This window comes from Physcomitrium patens, chromosome 26, assembly GCF_059467195.1.
Source record: "Physcomitrium patens ecotype Gransden chromosome 26, ASM5946719v1, whole genome shotgun sequence".
Classification (NCBI taxonomy): Eukaryota; Viridiplantae; Streptophyta; class Bryopsida; order Funariales; family Funariaceae; genus Physcomitrium; species Physcomitrium patens.
In genome coordinates, this window is record NC_143435.1 from 3,234,634 (window position 1) to 3,250,917 (window position 16,284).

Genomic DNA, 16,284 nt, shown 5'->3' on the forward strand with positions numbered 1-16,284 from the left:
TTCTAATTCCACAAATATATTTGAGGCTTTTGTCCTATTAATGCAATTGCAATAGATTAAAGATTGCAAAGAAGGTATGGAAAATAAAGCATTATAAGCAATTATAGATAAGATTAATCAATTTAAAGAGAAGAAGATTATAAAATATTTAAGATGTTATATAAAAGAAATAAAATTGAAGCATGTTTCAAAGAAATAAATGGTTCACTTATTTGAATTGGATATTTTATCAGTGATAAAAAATCAAGTGAAGTTCTTTATAAGACATATTAGAGGTTTATGGAAAAAAAAATTTACAAACATTGAAAGATGTGTTTTTCTTGGAAGATAGTAATTGAATTACAAAGAAGTCATTTTTTGAATGGATTGAAAGGCCTAAGAAGGATCTTTTAATAAAAAAATTATTAAAGAAGTTTGAAAAGAATTATTCATGTTCATCAAAGAGAGGCAATTATTAGATCCAAATAAAGTAGAGTTTTTTCTTCAAGCAGTTAATAGAGAGTTACAAGAGAAGTTGGAAATCTTGCTTGAAGATAAAAAAGAAGATGAAGGATTGACAACAAATTAGGAGAAAGTGGAAGAGGCAGTAGGATTGCTTGCAAAAAAAATAAAGAAGAAAGAATAGGATAGGTATTCAAAGACTATTGTAAGCTTTTAAGGTAAAAATGCCTACTATCCATCTTACATCTATAATTCAACCTTCAATGATTATAGCAAAGGAAGAAGAAATGGGTCATTGATAAAATCATATAAAATATGAGAGATTTATAAATAAAATTTGAAAAACTTGAAGAAAAGAATCAATCATCAAGAATATCAACAAGACAAAAATTGAGACCAATAGAAGATAAGTGTATAGATACATGTGGTGTGATAGTGTAGATCATTCAAAAAAAAATATAAAGATTTTATAAAGGCATTATGCAAAGGAGTTGTTTTTTTTTTAAAAGATGGTATGATACATTTTTTAAAAAGTGAAAAAAAATCAAAGACAAACTTTGGTAAAAGAAGGATGAAGGTGTTTATGAAAGAAGCATTTAAAATCTCAAGAAATGAAGCATCAATATATTCGATGGAAGAAAATTTAAGTAAATTTTTAAGCATAAATCTAGAATTTCTAAAAAAATCTAGTTTTTGGTAGTCAAATGCAATGAATTATGTTGAAAAGAAAAATTTTATTAGTAATGATTTATAACAAGTTGGTAATAATATTTGAAAAATTATTAGGTGGAATGATTCAATAGATGGATTATTGATGCATATTCATATTACAAGGAGTCAATAAGAAGCATTAATAGAAGAAAAACAAAAAAAAGTTGAAAATAATGAAAGGCCATAAAAAAGAACTATAAGAAGAGAAAAAGTACAATAGCAAAAGAATCTTATACATGAAGAGAGGAAAAAGAATATTTCTACAAAAGAGAGGGATATTGTGAAAGAAAAAACAAAGGCTCTTACTTATAAATTACAATCTGATATTAAAGTTGTTATAGATTTGAAGAAGGTATTAGAAGAGTAGATTTTAAATAAAAAGATTGAATTCTCAATTTATGAAATCCTAAGAATTATAAAGCATGAATTTCATGAAGTTATTATTGATATAATAAAGAAAAAAAAATCTATAAGAAATACTATGACATCAAATGTACAAGAAACAAAAATAATGGATAGCAATTAAGATGAAGAAGATGAAATGCAATTTTTTGGAGATGTCTTGCAAGTAAGATCTATAAAAAAAAAAAAAAAAAAAAAAGAAAAAAAAAAAAAAGATGTGATTCAAGCTTCTAGTCATTAATCTTGAAGTCATTGAATTAAGACTACTACAAAAACTTTGGTGAAATTGGAAGATTTAGAAAAACCAGTTTTAACATTGATTGATCATGGTTTTGAAATCAATTTGATATCAAAAGAATTGTATGAAAGGAGAAAATGGCCTATTAATATTGAACAAAGATAGATGATAAGTATAACAAATAATTCAAAGGAAGATTTATATGGAGCTTGTGCAAATATCAAGAAAATAATAAGAGATATTATTCATGAATAAAATTTCTTTGTACAAGATATGTCTATATATTCTATTATATTAGAAAAACCATATATTATTACTATATGTATGAAAACAAAGATAATGGATGATAATTTGGCCTATTCAAGGATAAGAAGTCAAGATGGAAAGAAGACAATGTAATTTTTGACAATTTGTATAAATCATGAAAAAAATCAAGTTAATTTGAAGAAGCAACATTTGCAAAAGATACACAAAGAATTTCAAGATCAAGACGATTCAAAGGATTTAAACTAGAGGCTATTGTAAAGTAAGATTATAATGTTAGAAGGGGTGATGGCTTCCTACTTAGTAGAAGAATTGAGACCATAATAGGATTATCACAAGATGGATATATTTCATTCAAAAATATAAATAAATTTGGAAGAATAGAGAGAAAAAATATCAAAAATATATAACATGAGTTTAAGAAATATGAAGTAATTGATGAAGATGAATACATATCAAGGATGTTTGAAGAATCTTGCTTTGATTATAAATTATAAATGTGATTGAATTTAGATTTTGAAAGAAGTGATAAGATGAAAAATGTGCATTCTAAGAAATTTTATGATGGGATAAAAGAATATGTAGATAAGTATGAAGTGAAGGTGAATAAAAAATATAAGACTGTTGCAAAGAAGGTTAAACTAGTGGTATTGTTACTACTATCAATTTTTTAAAAAAAGAATGATATGGCTTCTATGCAATCTAATTTAAGAAGTCTAAAAAAAATAGGTCATGAATTCAAGGAAGAATTAATATTAGATGGTTTAAAAGTTGGATGTGAGAAATTTTTGACAATGAATGAAGAGAAGAATTTCAAAGATATGCTTTCACAACATGGTAAGGCAATTGTATTTGAATCACATGACATAGGATGCATTGATCCAAGTATTATAGCACCTATAGTTATTTTTATAATTCTATATGAATCATGGAACTTGAAGCCAATTCTAATTTTAAAGGTTCATTTGCCAAATCTAGTCAAATTACTCAATGAAAAGATTATGATGGAGATTTTAGAATTTTCTATTGCATTGTATTCCAATTGGTGGTTTAGAATATCTAAGAAAAATAAAACATTGAGGTTTATATAAGATATGAAATCAATAAATAAGATAACTATTAGAAACATGGATTTAAATCCAATTTTGAATGAATTTATAGAAGCATTTGTAAGAAGAACAATTAATTTAATGAAAGATCTTTATTTAAGATATGATCAATTTCAATTGGTATCACAAAGTAGAAATTTTACAACTAAGAAGATACCATTAAGATTGGTCAAAATATGTACCTTACCACAAAGTTAAATTTTGTGGCACATATGATGAATGGAATGCATAAGGTGTTAAGAAAATTTATTCCAAGTATAATGATGCCTTTCTTAGATGATGTGAATATTAAAGGATGTGAATTGAAAGAAAAGATGGGGCTTTGGATTCAAAGGGATGTAGAAAGTTTGTGGCTGATCATGTTGATGATTGTAAGAAAATTTTGATAAGTTTAAAAGAATTTTATTTAACCTTATCAGAATTAAAATCAATGTTGAAACAAAAGAAGTTTTGGTAGTAGGACATATGTGTGGATCATATGGATGTAAGCCAAATAAAAAAAAGATTGATATTATTAAAAAAATAAAAGAATATGCAAATGAAACAGAAGTCAAAAGGTTTTTAGGAGCATGTATTTTCTATTATATATAGATACCTCATTTTGTATTTATAGTAGATCTATTATATAAGTTGTTAAGAAAGAATCAAAATTTTCAATAGAAAAGAAAATTAAAAAAAATCATAAAAAATTTAAAAGAATTTCTTTCTTTACCTCAAACTTTGAAGAAAGTAAATTATAAATGTGAAAGGTCGGTAATATTAATAATTGATGCAAATCCAATCAAGATAAGTTAAGCAATTGGATAAGATGATGAACAAGAAAATAGATATGTAGTAAGATTTAGAATAATGATTTTGAATGCTAGGCATAGGACAAATACTTAAATCAAAAGAGAATTATGGAATGTAGTGATAGCTATAAAAAATAAAAAAGAATATTGAATTAATATATTAATAGTTATAGAAATAAACTATCTACTTTATTAGGCATGATTACAAGTTGTTTAATTCTTGATATTGTTATATTAAGATGGATAGCATATATCAAATCTATGAATCCAAAATTTAAAGACATTATAGGAAAAGAAAATTATGTTGTAGATATGTCATCAAGAGCAAGGTATCACAATGAAGAAGATATAATTGATTTGGAAGATGATGCAGGTACAAATTATTATACTAATGCATTATCAAAAGAAGAAGGTATATGTTTGAATATATCATTAGAAATACTTTCAAGAGATTTATATGAAGGAGAATAAAAAGTTGTTGGAGAGTATTTAAGCATATTAAAGCAACAAGAAGATTGGACAAGTCAAGAATTTTTAAAAAATATATAAAAAAACCTATGGATATTTTTTATATGATGGATATTTATTAGAGCATCTAATATACTCCAAGGGTTTAAAAGCCTTGGATTTCCCTCAATCTGTCATTGAATTTTTTTAGTTTTGATGTGAATTATTTTTGTGGTTGTAGTCTTTGTTGTTAGCTTTCGAAAAAGATAAAGATTTCTTGATTTGGAATAAGGGCGGAATTTTGGTGGAATTTTGAGTACATGGTAGTTTAGATCAACCATCTTTGAAAAGGAATTTCTCAAAGCATCCTACTTGGATTATTGTGGAATTTTGAAGATAAGTTCATCTTTAAGCTGAGCTTATAATGGCACAAGTTTTACTAAATTTAAAGACAAATTGAGTTTTCGGTTAATTTTCAAGTGGAAGGAGGTTGCCTGCCAGGGCAGTCTTGGTCAGTCACATTTGAAGGAGTAATTCTTGCGGCTTACGAATTGGATCAAATTTTAATTTATTGGAGCAGTAGCGCCTTCAAGTTAAATTTGCAATAAAATAAAAATCATTAAATTTGGATTTAATCACGAATTATGACAAATTTTGGAGTAGAAAGGAATTTCCTGCCCTCAATTCTTAGGCATTGTCAAGATACCTTCGCTTTTATCTCCCTTTAGCTCCGTTTTTACTTTTATCTTTACAATAATTCATAACTTCCATATTTCAAATGAAAAAGATGAAAAAAAATTCTATATCAATAAAATGAAGAAAACTTGGCGCATTCCAGAGGATACATAGATTAAAGAGATGTGGATATTGTAATGTAATATGGGTAATGAACGAAAGGAAGAAGAAAATATCATATTATAGAAGATCTTATTTTAAAATATTATAGCATATTATCTTAGAAATATTGATAATAGTTGAAAAAATAGTAAAACTAAAAGATGTTAATATTGTTTTTTTACAAAATAGACTTCTACTTATTTTGTAGGGCCATGAATAAGGCAAAATATATATATATATATATATATATATATATATATATTTAAAAGTAAAATAAGATAAATATGCCTAAGAAGGAATTAAGAATAGATTTAAGCAAAATTTACGTCAAGAAATCAAGAATTGATATCCAAAGAGGACTAGTTGTCAACCTAGATTGAAATCTAATTCCAAGGCACAAAATTGTGTACTTACGGTGACTCTAGAGTTTTTTGGTTGATCAAAGAGCAAAATTTGAGAGAAGACTTGAGAGGAGATTTTTAGGTATTGGTTTTATATCAATTGATTCAATATTGAATTTTTGAAGGATTTTTAAAATTAGTAATATTCTTGGTTGGTTTAGATTTAAAGAAATAAAAATATATTTACAAATTTGAAGGTTTCTTGAATTTTTTGGTATATATATAGGTGAATATTAATCAATGTGTTTGTATTCTAGTGGTAAATGTGTGTACAAATTTTCAAGTCAATCAAATAATTAAATCAAAGTGTATAATTATTTTTTTGATTTGAGGTCTAAGAAATTTGATTTTGAAGGTTAATGAATATTTCTAAGATTTCTAGTAATTTTTCAATTGGATTGAAATTAAATTTTTTTGTATGGATACAAGACTTGATTTCTAAAATTTTAGGAAAAATTAAGGACCAATTCAATGGTTCAAAAAAAAATATTTGTAGTAGAAGTTTAACATTTAGATTGGAGTAGGAGGCTATCTCATATCCAATTGGATTATCTTGCATTTTTCTCAATTGGTAAGTGCAATTGAATTCATCTTTCTTATGTTTGTTTTTCACTTAGACATTAAGAAGTGTGCAAATTTTGAATTAATATCAATGATTCAATTATTATTTTTTGAGATTCTATTTTGCTATAGGATTTGTTAAGAGTTTGTTTAAGATCTAGGATTTGATTAGAGTTTGGTTTAAGATGTTTTTTAAGGTTTGATTTAGAACTTATTTAGGATTTACTTAGGATTTAGGATTCTATTGGGATTTCATTAAGATTTGACTTAAGATTTGGTTAAGGTTCAATTAAGATTACATCAAGATTTGACCTAAATTTTTGTTAAGGTTCAATTAAGTTTTTAAATAGGTTTTGATCTAAGATTTGATTAAGATTCAATTAGGATTTTAATTAGGAGTTACATTAAGATTAAAATTTTTAGTATTTCTTTAGGATTTTTTGTATTTCTTTTGTGACCTCTTTTAAATTTATTTTGATAGAATAAAGTTTGATTGGATTAGTAGGAATTACTTGAAGTTTATCTAAGGCTCTATTAAACTTGATAGAATTGTTGTTGAATTATTATTTATCTTCTATAATTAGGTATTTGGTACATTTTTAATTAAGAATGTACGTAAGATAATAATAGGACCTTTGATTATAAGTAGGTTGTAAGAAGCACAATATTGTCCCAAATGAATTCAAATATAAAAAGGTAGCTCATAGGCTGAGTACAAATTTTATACCAATTCCTTTTTTGTTCTAAGATGAACCCAAATTTTAACTCTCATCTCAAATCTAAACCTCTTGTCACTAAAATACTTTTAAATCACTTATTATTAATCCAATTTAAGCAAATTTTAGTACATTGAGTTAAAATCAAATTTAAAACTTTAAAATTTCAAAGTCAACAAAAAAATTTCAAAAAAATTGAGAGCCAAAATAAGCAAAAATTTTATCGCTTACTATAGCCGCAACCTTCAAAACTTCTATCTATAAATTAGCTTGGATCTCTCTTGCCACAACTTTTTTTCTATATATAGTAATTTATTGAAAAGCTAACAATAAGATATAGTTTTTCTTAAAATTTTAAAATAAAAATAATAAAAATCTTATAAATGGCATAAAAATCTCAGAACTGTTCTTGAATCTCATTGTCCAAAAATTCCAGCAATCTTCTACTTACAAATTTATATAGATCTTTTTTATCACAATCCTTCTTCTTGTATAGTAAATCTTATTGAAAAGCTAACAACAAGATGTAATTTTCTTCAAAATCTCAATATAAAAAAAAGAATTTTCAATAAATAATATAAAAAATCCCAAATCAACCTTAAATCTTATTGTTGTATTATGTATGTTCTTACTTCAGAGCATACTAGGTGTCTAGCTGTGGAAAGTAAGTAGACATGTAAGAATAATCCTACCAAGTCTAATAGAATCTTAAATAACCTTAAGTAGGCCTTAATAATCATTATTGAACTTTGACCAATTAATAATAAATTTAAAAGAAGTTATAAAAGAAATATAAAGAAGTTATAAACTAATTTCAAAGAAAAATAATAAGAAATTTTAAAGAAATATAAAAATAAATCTCTAAAGAAATAATAATAATCTTAAAAAATAACAAAAATAGAAATTTTTAAAGAAAATTTAAAAAATCTTAAAATAATAAAAATAAAATTTTAATATGATCCTAATTGAAATCCTCATTAAATCTTAACCAAATTGTAGGTCAAACCTTAGGTCAAATCCTAATTGAAATCCTAATGAAATCTTATATCCTAGATAAGCTCTACACTACTTCTAAACTAAATTCTAAGCAGATCCTAGACCAAATCCAAAACCAACTCTAATCAAATCCTAGATTTTAAATAAACTCTTAATAAAGTCTAGAGCAAATGGAACATCAATAACTAATAATTGAACCACTGATATCAACTAAAATTTTTCAAACTCCTTAATGTCTTAGTTAGAAATAAGTACAAGAAAGATAAAATCAATCACACTTACAAATTGAGAGAAATGCAAGATAATCCAATTGAGTATTAAGCAACCTTCTATTTCAATTTGAATATTAAACTTCCAACACCAATATCTCTTTCTTGAACTATTAAATTTTTCTCAAATTTCACCTTAAATTTTGGAAATCAAATCTTATATCTACATAAAAAATTCACTTTAAACCAATTGATAGATTTCTAAAGAAATTAGAAATACTCACTAATCTTCAAACTCCAATTTTTGAAACCTCAATCCACAAAAACCTTTACATACTTTTATCTAATTTTTTGATTGATTTCAAAATTTGCATGCATATTAATAACTAGAACACCAACATATTATCTAATATTCATTCATACATATACTACAAAACTTAAGAAACCTTCAAATTTGTAAACATATTTTTATTTCTCAAAAAACTAAACCAACCAAAAATATTATTAATTTTGAAAATCCCTCAAAAACTCAACATTGAAACAATTGACATAAAACTAATGCTCAAAAATCCTTTCTCAAGTCTTCTCTTAAATTTTGTTCTTTGATCAACCAAAGAACTTTAAAGTCTCTATAGGTACATGGTTTTGTGCCTTGAAGTCTGATTTCGACCTAAGTTGACAACCAATCTTCTTTGGATATCAATTCTTGGTTTCTTGAGGTTAATTTTCCTAAAATCTATTCTTAACTCCTTCTTATACATTGTTGTAATATTTTTATTTTATTTACTTTGATTTGGCTCATTTATGCCTCTACAAAGTAAATAAAGGTCCCTTCTATAAAAAGATAATATTAAGACTAAATCTTTTACTACCTTTCTATCATTTATTCTTATTTTTCTACTATGTCATTCTACTCTTCTATAATACCCTTAAATCTTAAATAATCTATTTTAGGCATCAATCTTATATTCTAAATTCCATTCAAATTTATAAATATAATAGCATTATATTCCTCTTCTCTATAAGTAAAATTAATAACCTTCCAAATATCTTTAATGCACTTAATTTAAAATCATTAGGACAATGTGCACTAACTGCATATTAAATGTAGATACCACAATATCAAATGTGGCCAACTGAGGCAAAGCTTGAGAGAATTTGGTTCATAATCATATTGGTGTGAATAAAGTCGGGATCTAGCAAAGTTTATAATTCTAAACCAGAAATTTTTTATGAAATCAGACTTAAAAAACAAAAATTCATACAATCTAAGTATCTTGTGGCAAAGTTAGAGATTAGAACTTTGATATGTGACATCCAATGAGACCACTCATTATTGGATATTAACCCACTCAAATTACAAGATTTTGATTAAAATGCTCTTTTTAGTGTGGATCTAGTCATTATAAAAATATTCAAAATCTAGTGATTCACAAAACAACTTCAATGCACAGAAATGAAGATCTCATCCTTTCAATATTTTTGCTTTTATTAATTTAGTTAAAATTCTTTATTGACTAGAAATTAGAAGTCAATTTAGGAGTGGAGTTTGATGCAATGATCAAAAATTCTTATTTTTCCATAGTAATGATTTGATTTGAATCTAAATAGAGAAAATCAATCAAAAAATTTAGTATCAAGCATTTCGTGGCCAATTCTATTCTAAATGCGTATTAAAAAATCTTACATAGCACAAATTTTAAGATATTAGTATTGACATACAAAAAAATATAGTCCATTGAGAAGCAACTTAAGACAACAGCATAATAACAATACAATCAAAAATACAAAGATCAAGTCAATAGGATTTAAAACCAACTATAAAATCAACTAAATACTCAATAAGAAATATTTTATAATCTTGACGGCTCTATATAAATTACAAGGAAAATTTCATAAATGGCAGATGCTCATTCTATGCATAATATTGGCACCACATAAATTTCTACAATGCAATCCTAAAACTGTGCAAGCAACAAGATTTCAATAATTATGCCTTTTGCAAGAGGCCAAATAAACAAAAATCTGATAAGGAGATTCTAATTTATGAAATGACAAGTACACAAAGAGAGAGTGGCTTTTATGGCCACTCATTTATCTCATTTAGAGATGGAGAGAAAGAAAGTGGCTTTTGCAACCAACTATTTCTTCCTTCTATGCATAGAAGGGAGGATGATAGTTGTAATAGTTAGCCATCCATTCTTTTTTGGAATAAAAGGAAAGATAGTAACCTTAATAGCTACTAATCTTTTATTTTTAGAGCTAATAGAGGAGATGAAAACTTCCATTGCCACTAATTAGAGTATTCTATATTCTTAGTGGTAGAATCAAAGGTCACTCTATTACCATTCTAAATTTTTACCAATAAAATATTCCAACAATCTCAATACAAGTCATATGTAAAAATATGACTTAATAATTATTAAAACTAATAAAATGCTATCATTGTATTATGAGTTGTATAATTTTTCTATAATATAAATAGTAGTAGCATAAGCCAGTGATCTATTTTACGATTTTGTGTCTTTACTAATGCCTTAACAATAGGTAAATGTCCATGCTTTTTTTTATTATTATTATCTTTTGGATTTTATGTTTTTGTTAAAGAAAATTTAATTTCCATCATACAAAAGAATTTTCTTACTTTTTTGGCATCCAATTCTCCTCTATTTGTAGTAATTCTTTTAATATAACCATACCAATAAATAAAATCTCCTAAAAAAAATTGACATATATTTTTAGAGCTTTTTATTCTTAATATTCATCCTTCAATCATATTTGACAAATCTTCATGTACAAGTATCAAATATTTCATTTGTCCAAGTTTTATGGGCATTGCTATTAAATCCACTACTTACTTATAATTTAGTACTATGGATAAGTTAGTTATAATGCATCTAGATGTTGAATAATAGAATAAAGTTGAAGAATTTCACATGATCCTATAAATTCTGCTATATCTTTATATATGCTTTTCTACTAATATTTCTCCTATAATTAAGTAAAAGTTGTCCAAATTCTTCTATGTTTTATCCATAAAATTTTATGAAATTTCTTAATAATATTTAATTGAGCTTTTAAACCACATATCGCACATTGTAGTATCTTTGTTCTTTTTTTTGAATGGCTCAATAAATATCTATTGTGTAAAAAATATCCATAGGCTTTCTTGTAGATTTTCTTAAATTTTTTATTTGTCTAACCTTCTAGTCACTTTAATGAGCTTAAATACTTCCTAATATCTTTCTATTCACTTTTATATGAATTTCTTAATAACATTTCTAATTGTTTACTCAAACATACACCTTCTTCTTCTAATAATGCATTGGAATAAAATTTTATAATGACATAATTTTCTAAATCAATATCTTCTAAATCAAAATCTAAATCATATCTTTACTTATTCTAACACCTTATTCTTAATAACATATCTACAAAAAAATATATCTTATCTTACAATAAGCTTAAACTTTTGCTTCAAAAATACATTCGTGAATCCAAAAGGTATGACATTATATTTAAAATATCCATTTTTAGTTCAAAATATAATTTTTCATTCATCTCTTTCTTTGATTCATATTAAGGTGTATGCTTTTGTTAGACCTATTTTTATATTATGATTTTATTTCAAATAATATGAGTTTATATGATACAACAAACCATTATAATATAGGATTATAAGAGAGATGAGGAAGAAGTTGGTTGAAGTTTAACATTGAAATACCTTAAATTATATCATGCCCTTGAATAAATCCGTAGACCTTGTTAAAAGCCGTCCTTGTACAAATCCAAAATCAACCATTCTTCTTATAGAAAGATTCTAAGTTCATTCCAAGTCCACCAATGATTGGCAAACTTTACAAAGATGAAGTTGGTGGTTTAGTGTAATGGAGGTAGTAGTTTGATGTATTATTATGAATGGTTTTGGCCAAGTCTATGTGTTGGTTCAAGGGCTCAAAGTGTATAGCCATTTGAAATTTTATATCAATTAAACTACTATGGCTTTTGTAATTTTTTCTTTTAGAATACATGAAAATCTTATTTCTCTACCAATATATATATATATATATATATATATATATATATATTAAAAAAAAAAAAAAATCTAAGATTCTTGGAAAACCTTGAGTTGTTGATTTAAAGTATTCCAATTTTGTAAGTTCAAAAGAGTCATTACAAGACTCTTTTGGGAAATAAAATTTAATGGTTTTTATCATGTTGATAGAGATAAGTCCAAAAGCAAGTGAAAAGTCTATATAAAGAAGTAACTTTGGAAGGGTGATCCAAAATATCTAAAAAATAGCAACAACAATACAAAAAATGCATGTGCCAATGTTATATCTTAGGTAAAGAAGTACAATGTGAAATTAGACCATATGATTTCATTGTTGGTTCAAACACTTGAATATATATGTAATGACAATGCAACACATATATATATCTAAGAAAATTGAAAGAAGATTCTTAACTTAGATGATGATATCTTTGTCCAACTTCAATGACATGATACATATATTAGTAGATCTAGAGCCTTTGTTGACATGGACATGATTGTCTTAAATCTAAGAAGAAAATACATTTCCATGATCACTCAAGTTGTGCATTGGATTCCAAATGCACACTCTTCATTCTTTTTGGTAAAAAGAAATTGCAATAGCAAAACTAAATTCAACTTAAGTGGAGACAATATTGATTACATACTAGCCAAGAGTAATTTGGTTGCACAAAGAAAATCCAGATGTGTTACAATTCCAACAGTATTACACGTAACGAGCCAATGGAAAAAAATCAACTGAAGAGGGTGTGTGTTTGCATATGCATTAGAAGTTATTTATATGTTTGTTTTATGTGTGGGTGCAAGAGAGATACCAATTGAAACCAGCAATCCATCATAATGTGTGAAGGGACAGGCAGCAAAATTAACAACACCAAAGAAATACACATAAACACACGAAGCCCATGTCGATCAGTAGTAGAATAAAATGCTCTATGAATGACGATAACTATCCCGAGGTGTCAAAATCAGAGTGGCGCAGCGGAAGCGTGGTGGGGCCCATAACCCACAGGTCGGAGGACCGGAACCTGGCTCTGATAGCACAGAGAACGTTGCTTCCGGGACCCCTTTTCATGGACGCCTCTCACAAGTTTTCCAGACGGACTTTAGACAGCAACTGTCGGTGCTTCCAATTGCTGCCTCCGTTTTTTCTTTATTTTTCTGTATACCTGCCGATTGAAGAAGTCTACACTGCTTGCTTGATCCGTCCTGTCCACTCAAGAAAGAAAAATCCAGTTTTCGACGGGCATTCATATTCTGATCCCCGTATAGATTTATTCATCCTTCATGTTTACTTCAGTGCCTCATGTAAAGCATGCATCCAATACCAAATGGAACACAAGTGATTGTATAGCATTACAATATAAAACACCCAAACACCCCATCCTGCACGACAGATAAACCAATGTGACATTTTTCAGTGACTCAAATGCAACGAGAAAAACAATTTCGTGGCGGCTTCACGTTTCTTCGGGTGTGAGGCGGGTGCGGCAGCTGTCGAGTTTGCTGGGAGAGAAGACGCGGGTGTGGTGCAGGGTGCTGGGGCTGTGATGTCGCCGCAGTCCCGAAGGAGATGAGATTCCGCTCGGTGGTGCGGCGGGGTTACGGTCCCAGGGGCGTGGGGAAGAGAGGGTAGAGCGGCGTGGGATAGTGGGCGAGGGGGCAGTGTCCGCGGGGACCCGTGGGGATAGGAAGCGGGGTTGGTGGAGGAGGGAAGATAGCGCCATACGTTTTGGAGCATGCAGTGGTGAAAGGTATGTAGAGAGAGGGAGGAAGTCATGCAGATGTCTGGGCGGGGTAGCGTCCGCTTGTAACCCGACTGCGGGGGAAGGAGGGTGAGGATGTGGGGCGCCGGGTACGGGCCTGCGGAGGGGTGTGGAGGGCCTGCCCACTCCAAGCACGGAGTCGCCAGTGGGACCTCGTCGGAGGGTGGGGTTTCGCGGGCGATGATGAGGGGGGCACCGCGTCAGGCGGGCAACCGAGCAGCGTTCACTCCCCGCTCCGTGCAGTGGAGGGACAACGGGCCTGAATGTTCTGCGCAGATCACCCTGCCCGGCATGCATCCACATACCACCTTCCCTTTTGTCCTCCCGTCTTCATCCCATCTCTGTTCCCTTTCTACTTTTATTGTAGGTCACTCGTTTTCACAATCTCATGAATGGAAAGTTTCTATCCTATAACAACATGAGTCATGTCATTCAACTCTTCTATACTTGATACAACTACTTCTTAAGCTCATAGTTTGAAAGAAACTCAACATCCATAAAGCTCCATTTCCATCCACACCAATTCAAAACATCTTTAATATCTTTTGCCAATTTGTTGTTTCATAACAAGGAGATGTTATTTCTATTTTATTTCATATTGTTTCATCATTTTTTTTTCTTTTGTAATTTCCTTTTAAGAACAAATTATCCAATCCTATACATCTCATTTTATTATAATCATTATATTGATCTAATTATTACTTTATCTTCTTACATGCTTAGTACATATTATTTGCTTATTACAATAGATGACTTTATATAAAATATTGTGATGATATTACATCCTATGATTTTGTCTCTTTCAAAATTATTCAAAAACATACAAACAACATAAATTTAGAATTGTATTAAAAATTTGGTCTATTGTATGATGATTGTATGTTCTTTTTTAAGGCCTTCATAACTAAAAGAACGTCCTAATAATAAGATAAGATACATTGTGAACCTATATTTCAAAAAATCCTTTCTCCACTTATTATTCATATGAGTTTTTAAAATTATTAGTTCTTATTTAGTAGTAAATTTCAAGTTTTCTTTCCACAACCAAGTACGCAATTTATTCCCAAATAAGACAACAAACAACACAATATAAGTAGTTAATCCAATGTAATAGTTTAAAGTGAAAGGTATTGAATTTTTTTTAATTTTTATTTAAATCTCATGGAAAAAGAAGGCAAGGAGGTTGAAGTTAAAACTTCTATAGGAGCTTTGGGTGGATCTTCAAGTGGAGCTTCTAGTAGTTTTTCTATTGGAATACAAGATATCTATATGGCTATAGTAGCTTTGGTAGTATTTCATAAGTATATATATTATCTAGGCAACTACATTAATAGAATGATTGCATGTAAGCTTTGGCATTGAAAGCATTGCAATTGGGAGTTGATATGCTTGACTAGTTTAATAGAAAAGATATTTTAAAGTATTTGAGATGTTATGTGTGGAAAATATAATTAAATTATATTTTAAAGAAGATGATTAATGAGTTATTTAAACTTACCACACTACCAAAAATAAGAGAATATGTGAAGGTCAATTTTAAAACATTGCAAGATTTCATGGAAGATATTTTTTCATACATTTAAAGATGATTGTTTTTTTAAAGGCATTAATTTAGTTAATAAGAAATTATTTTAAAAATAGATTAAGTCTAACAAGAATCTACAAGCTACAAAGCTATTTAGAAAGTTTTAAAGTCAATATTCTTGATTTTCAAAGGTGGAAAAGTTAACATTAGAGCCAAATAAGGTTAAGTTATTTTTTTGAATTCTTGCTAGAAAATTATAAGATAAATTAGTTTTTTTTCTTAAAGACAAAAAAAAAATAAAAACAAAAATGATTGACAACAAAGTAAAGAGATGTTGAAGATGTTGTAGAATTGATTGCATATCAAGAAATAAAAAAAATATTGGTCTAAGATTATTTAATAGTACATGGGCTTTTAGCATTAGAGGCTATAAATTATAGTATCAAGGTGGATAATGACTTTAATAAAAATATAGGAATAAGAAATTTTGATCTTATGCAAAATCTACAATGAAAAAAAAAAAAAAAAAAAAAAAAAAGTGACAAGAAGCATTATTAAAAATTGCTATTACAATAATCTGTATTATAGATTGAAAAGATTATATAAAGTTTTATTTAATCTATGCATATATTTCTAAGAGTCAACAAGAAGCTTTTATAGAAGTAGAAATGAAATAAGATTTTGATAATATAAGAAAAGAAAATTCTTCTAAGGAATAAATTTGAGGAGACATGGCTTATAAGATGGTTTCAAAAGAATTATCTACAAAAGATGATTTAATAAAATTTAAGGAGAAAGAAGAAGAAAAAAATAAAA

The 16,284-nt window shown here is 27.8% G+C and overlaps 1 non-coding gene across 1 annotated transcript; it reads left to right on the plus strand.

Annotated features, from left to right (window-relative positions):
- The first annotated feature begins 13,964 nt into the window (after window positions 1-13,964).
- Window positions 13,965-14,255, plus strand: LOC149986185 (signal recognition particle RNA). The gene has a single exon (XR_016501355.1).
- Window positions 14,256-16,284: the final 2,029 nt, after the last annotated feature.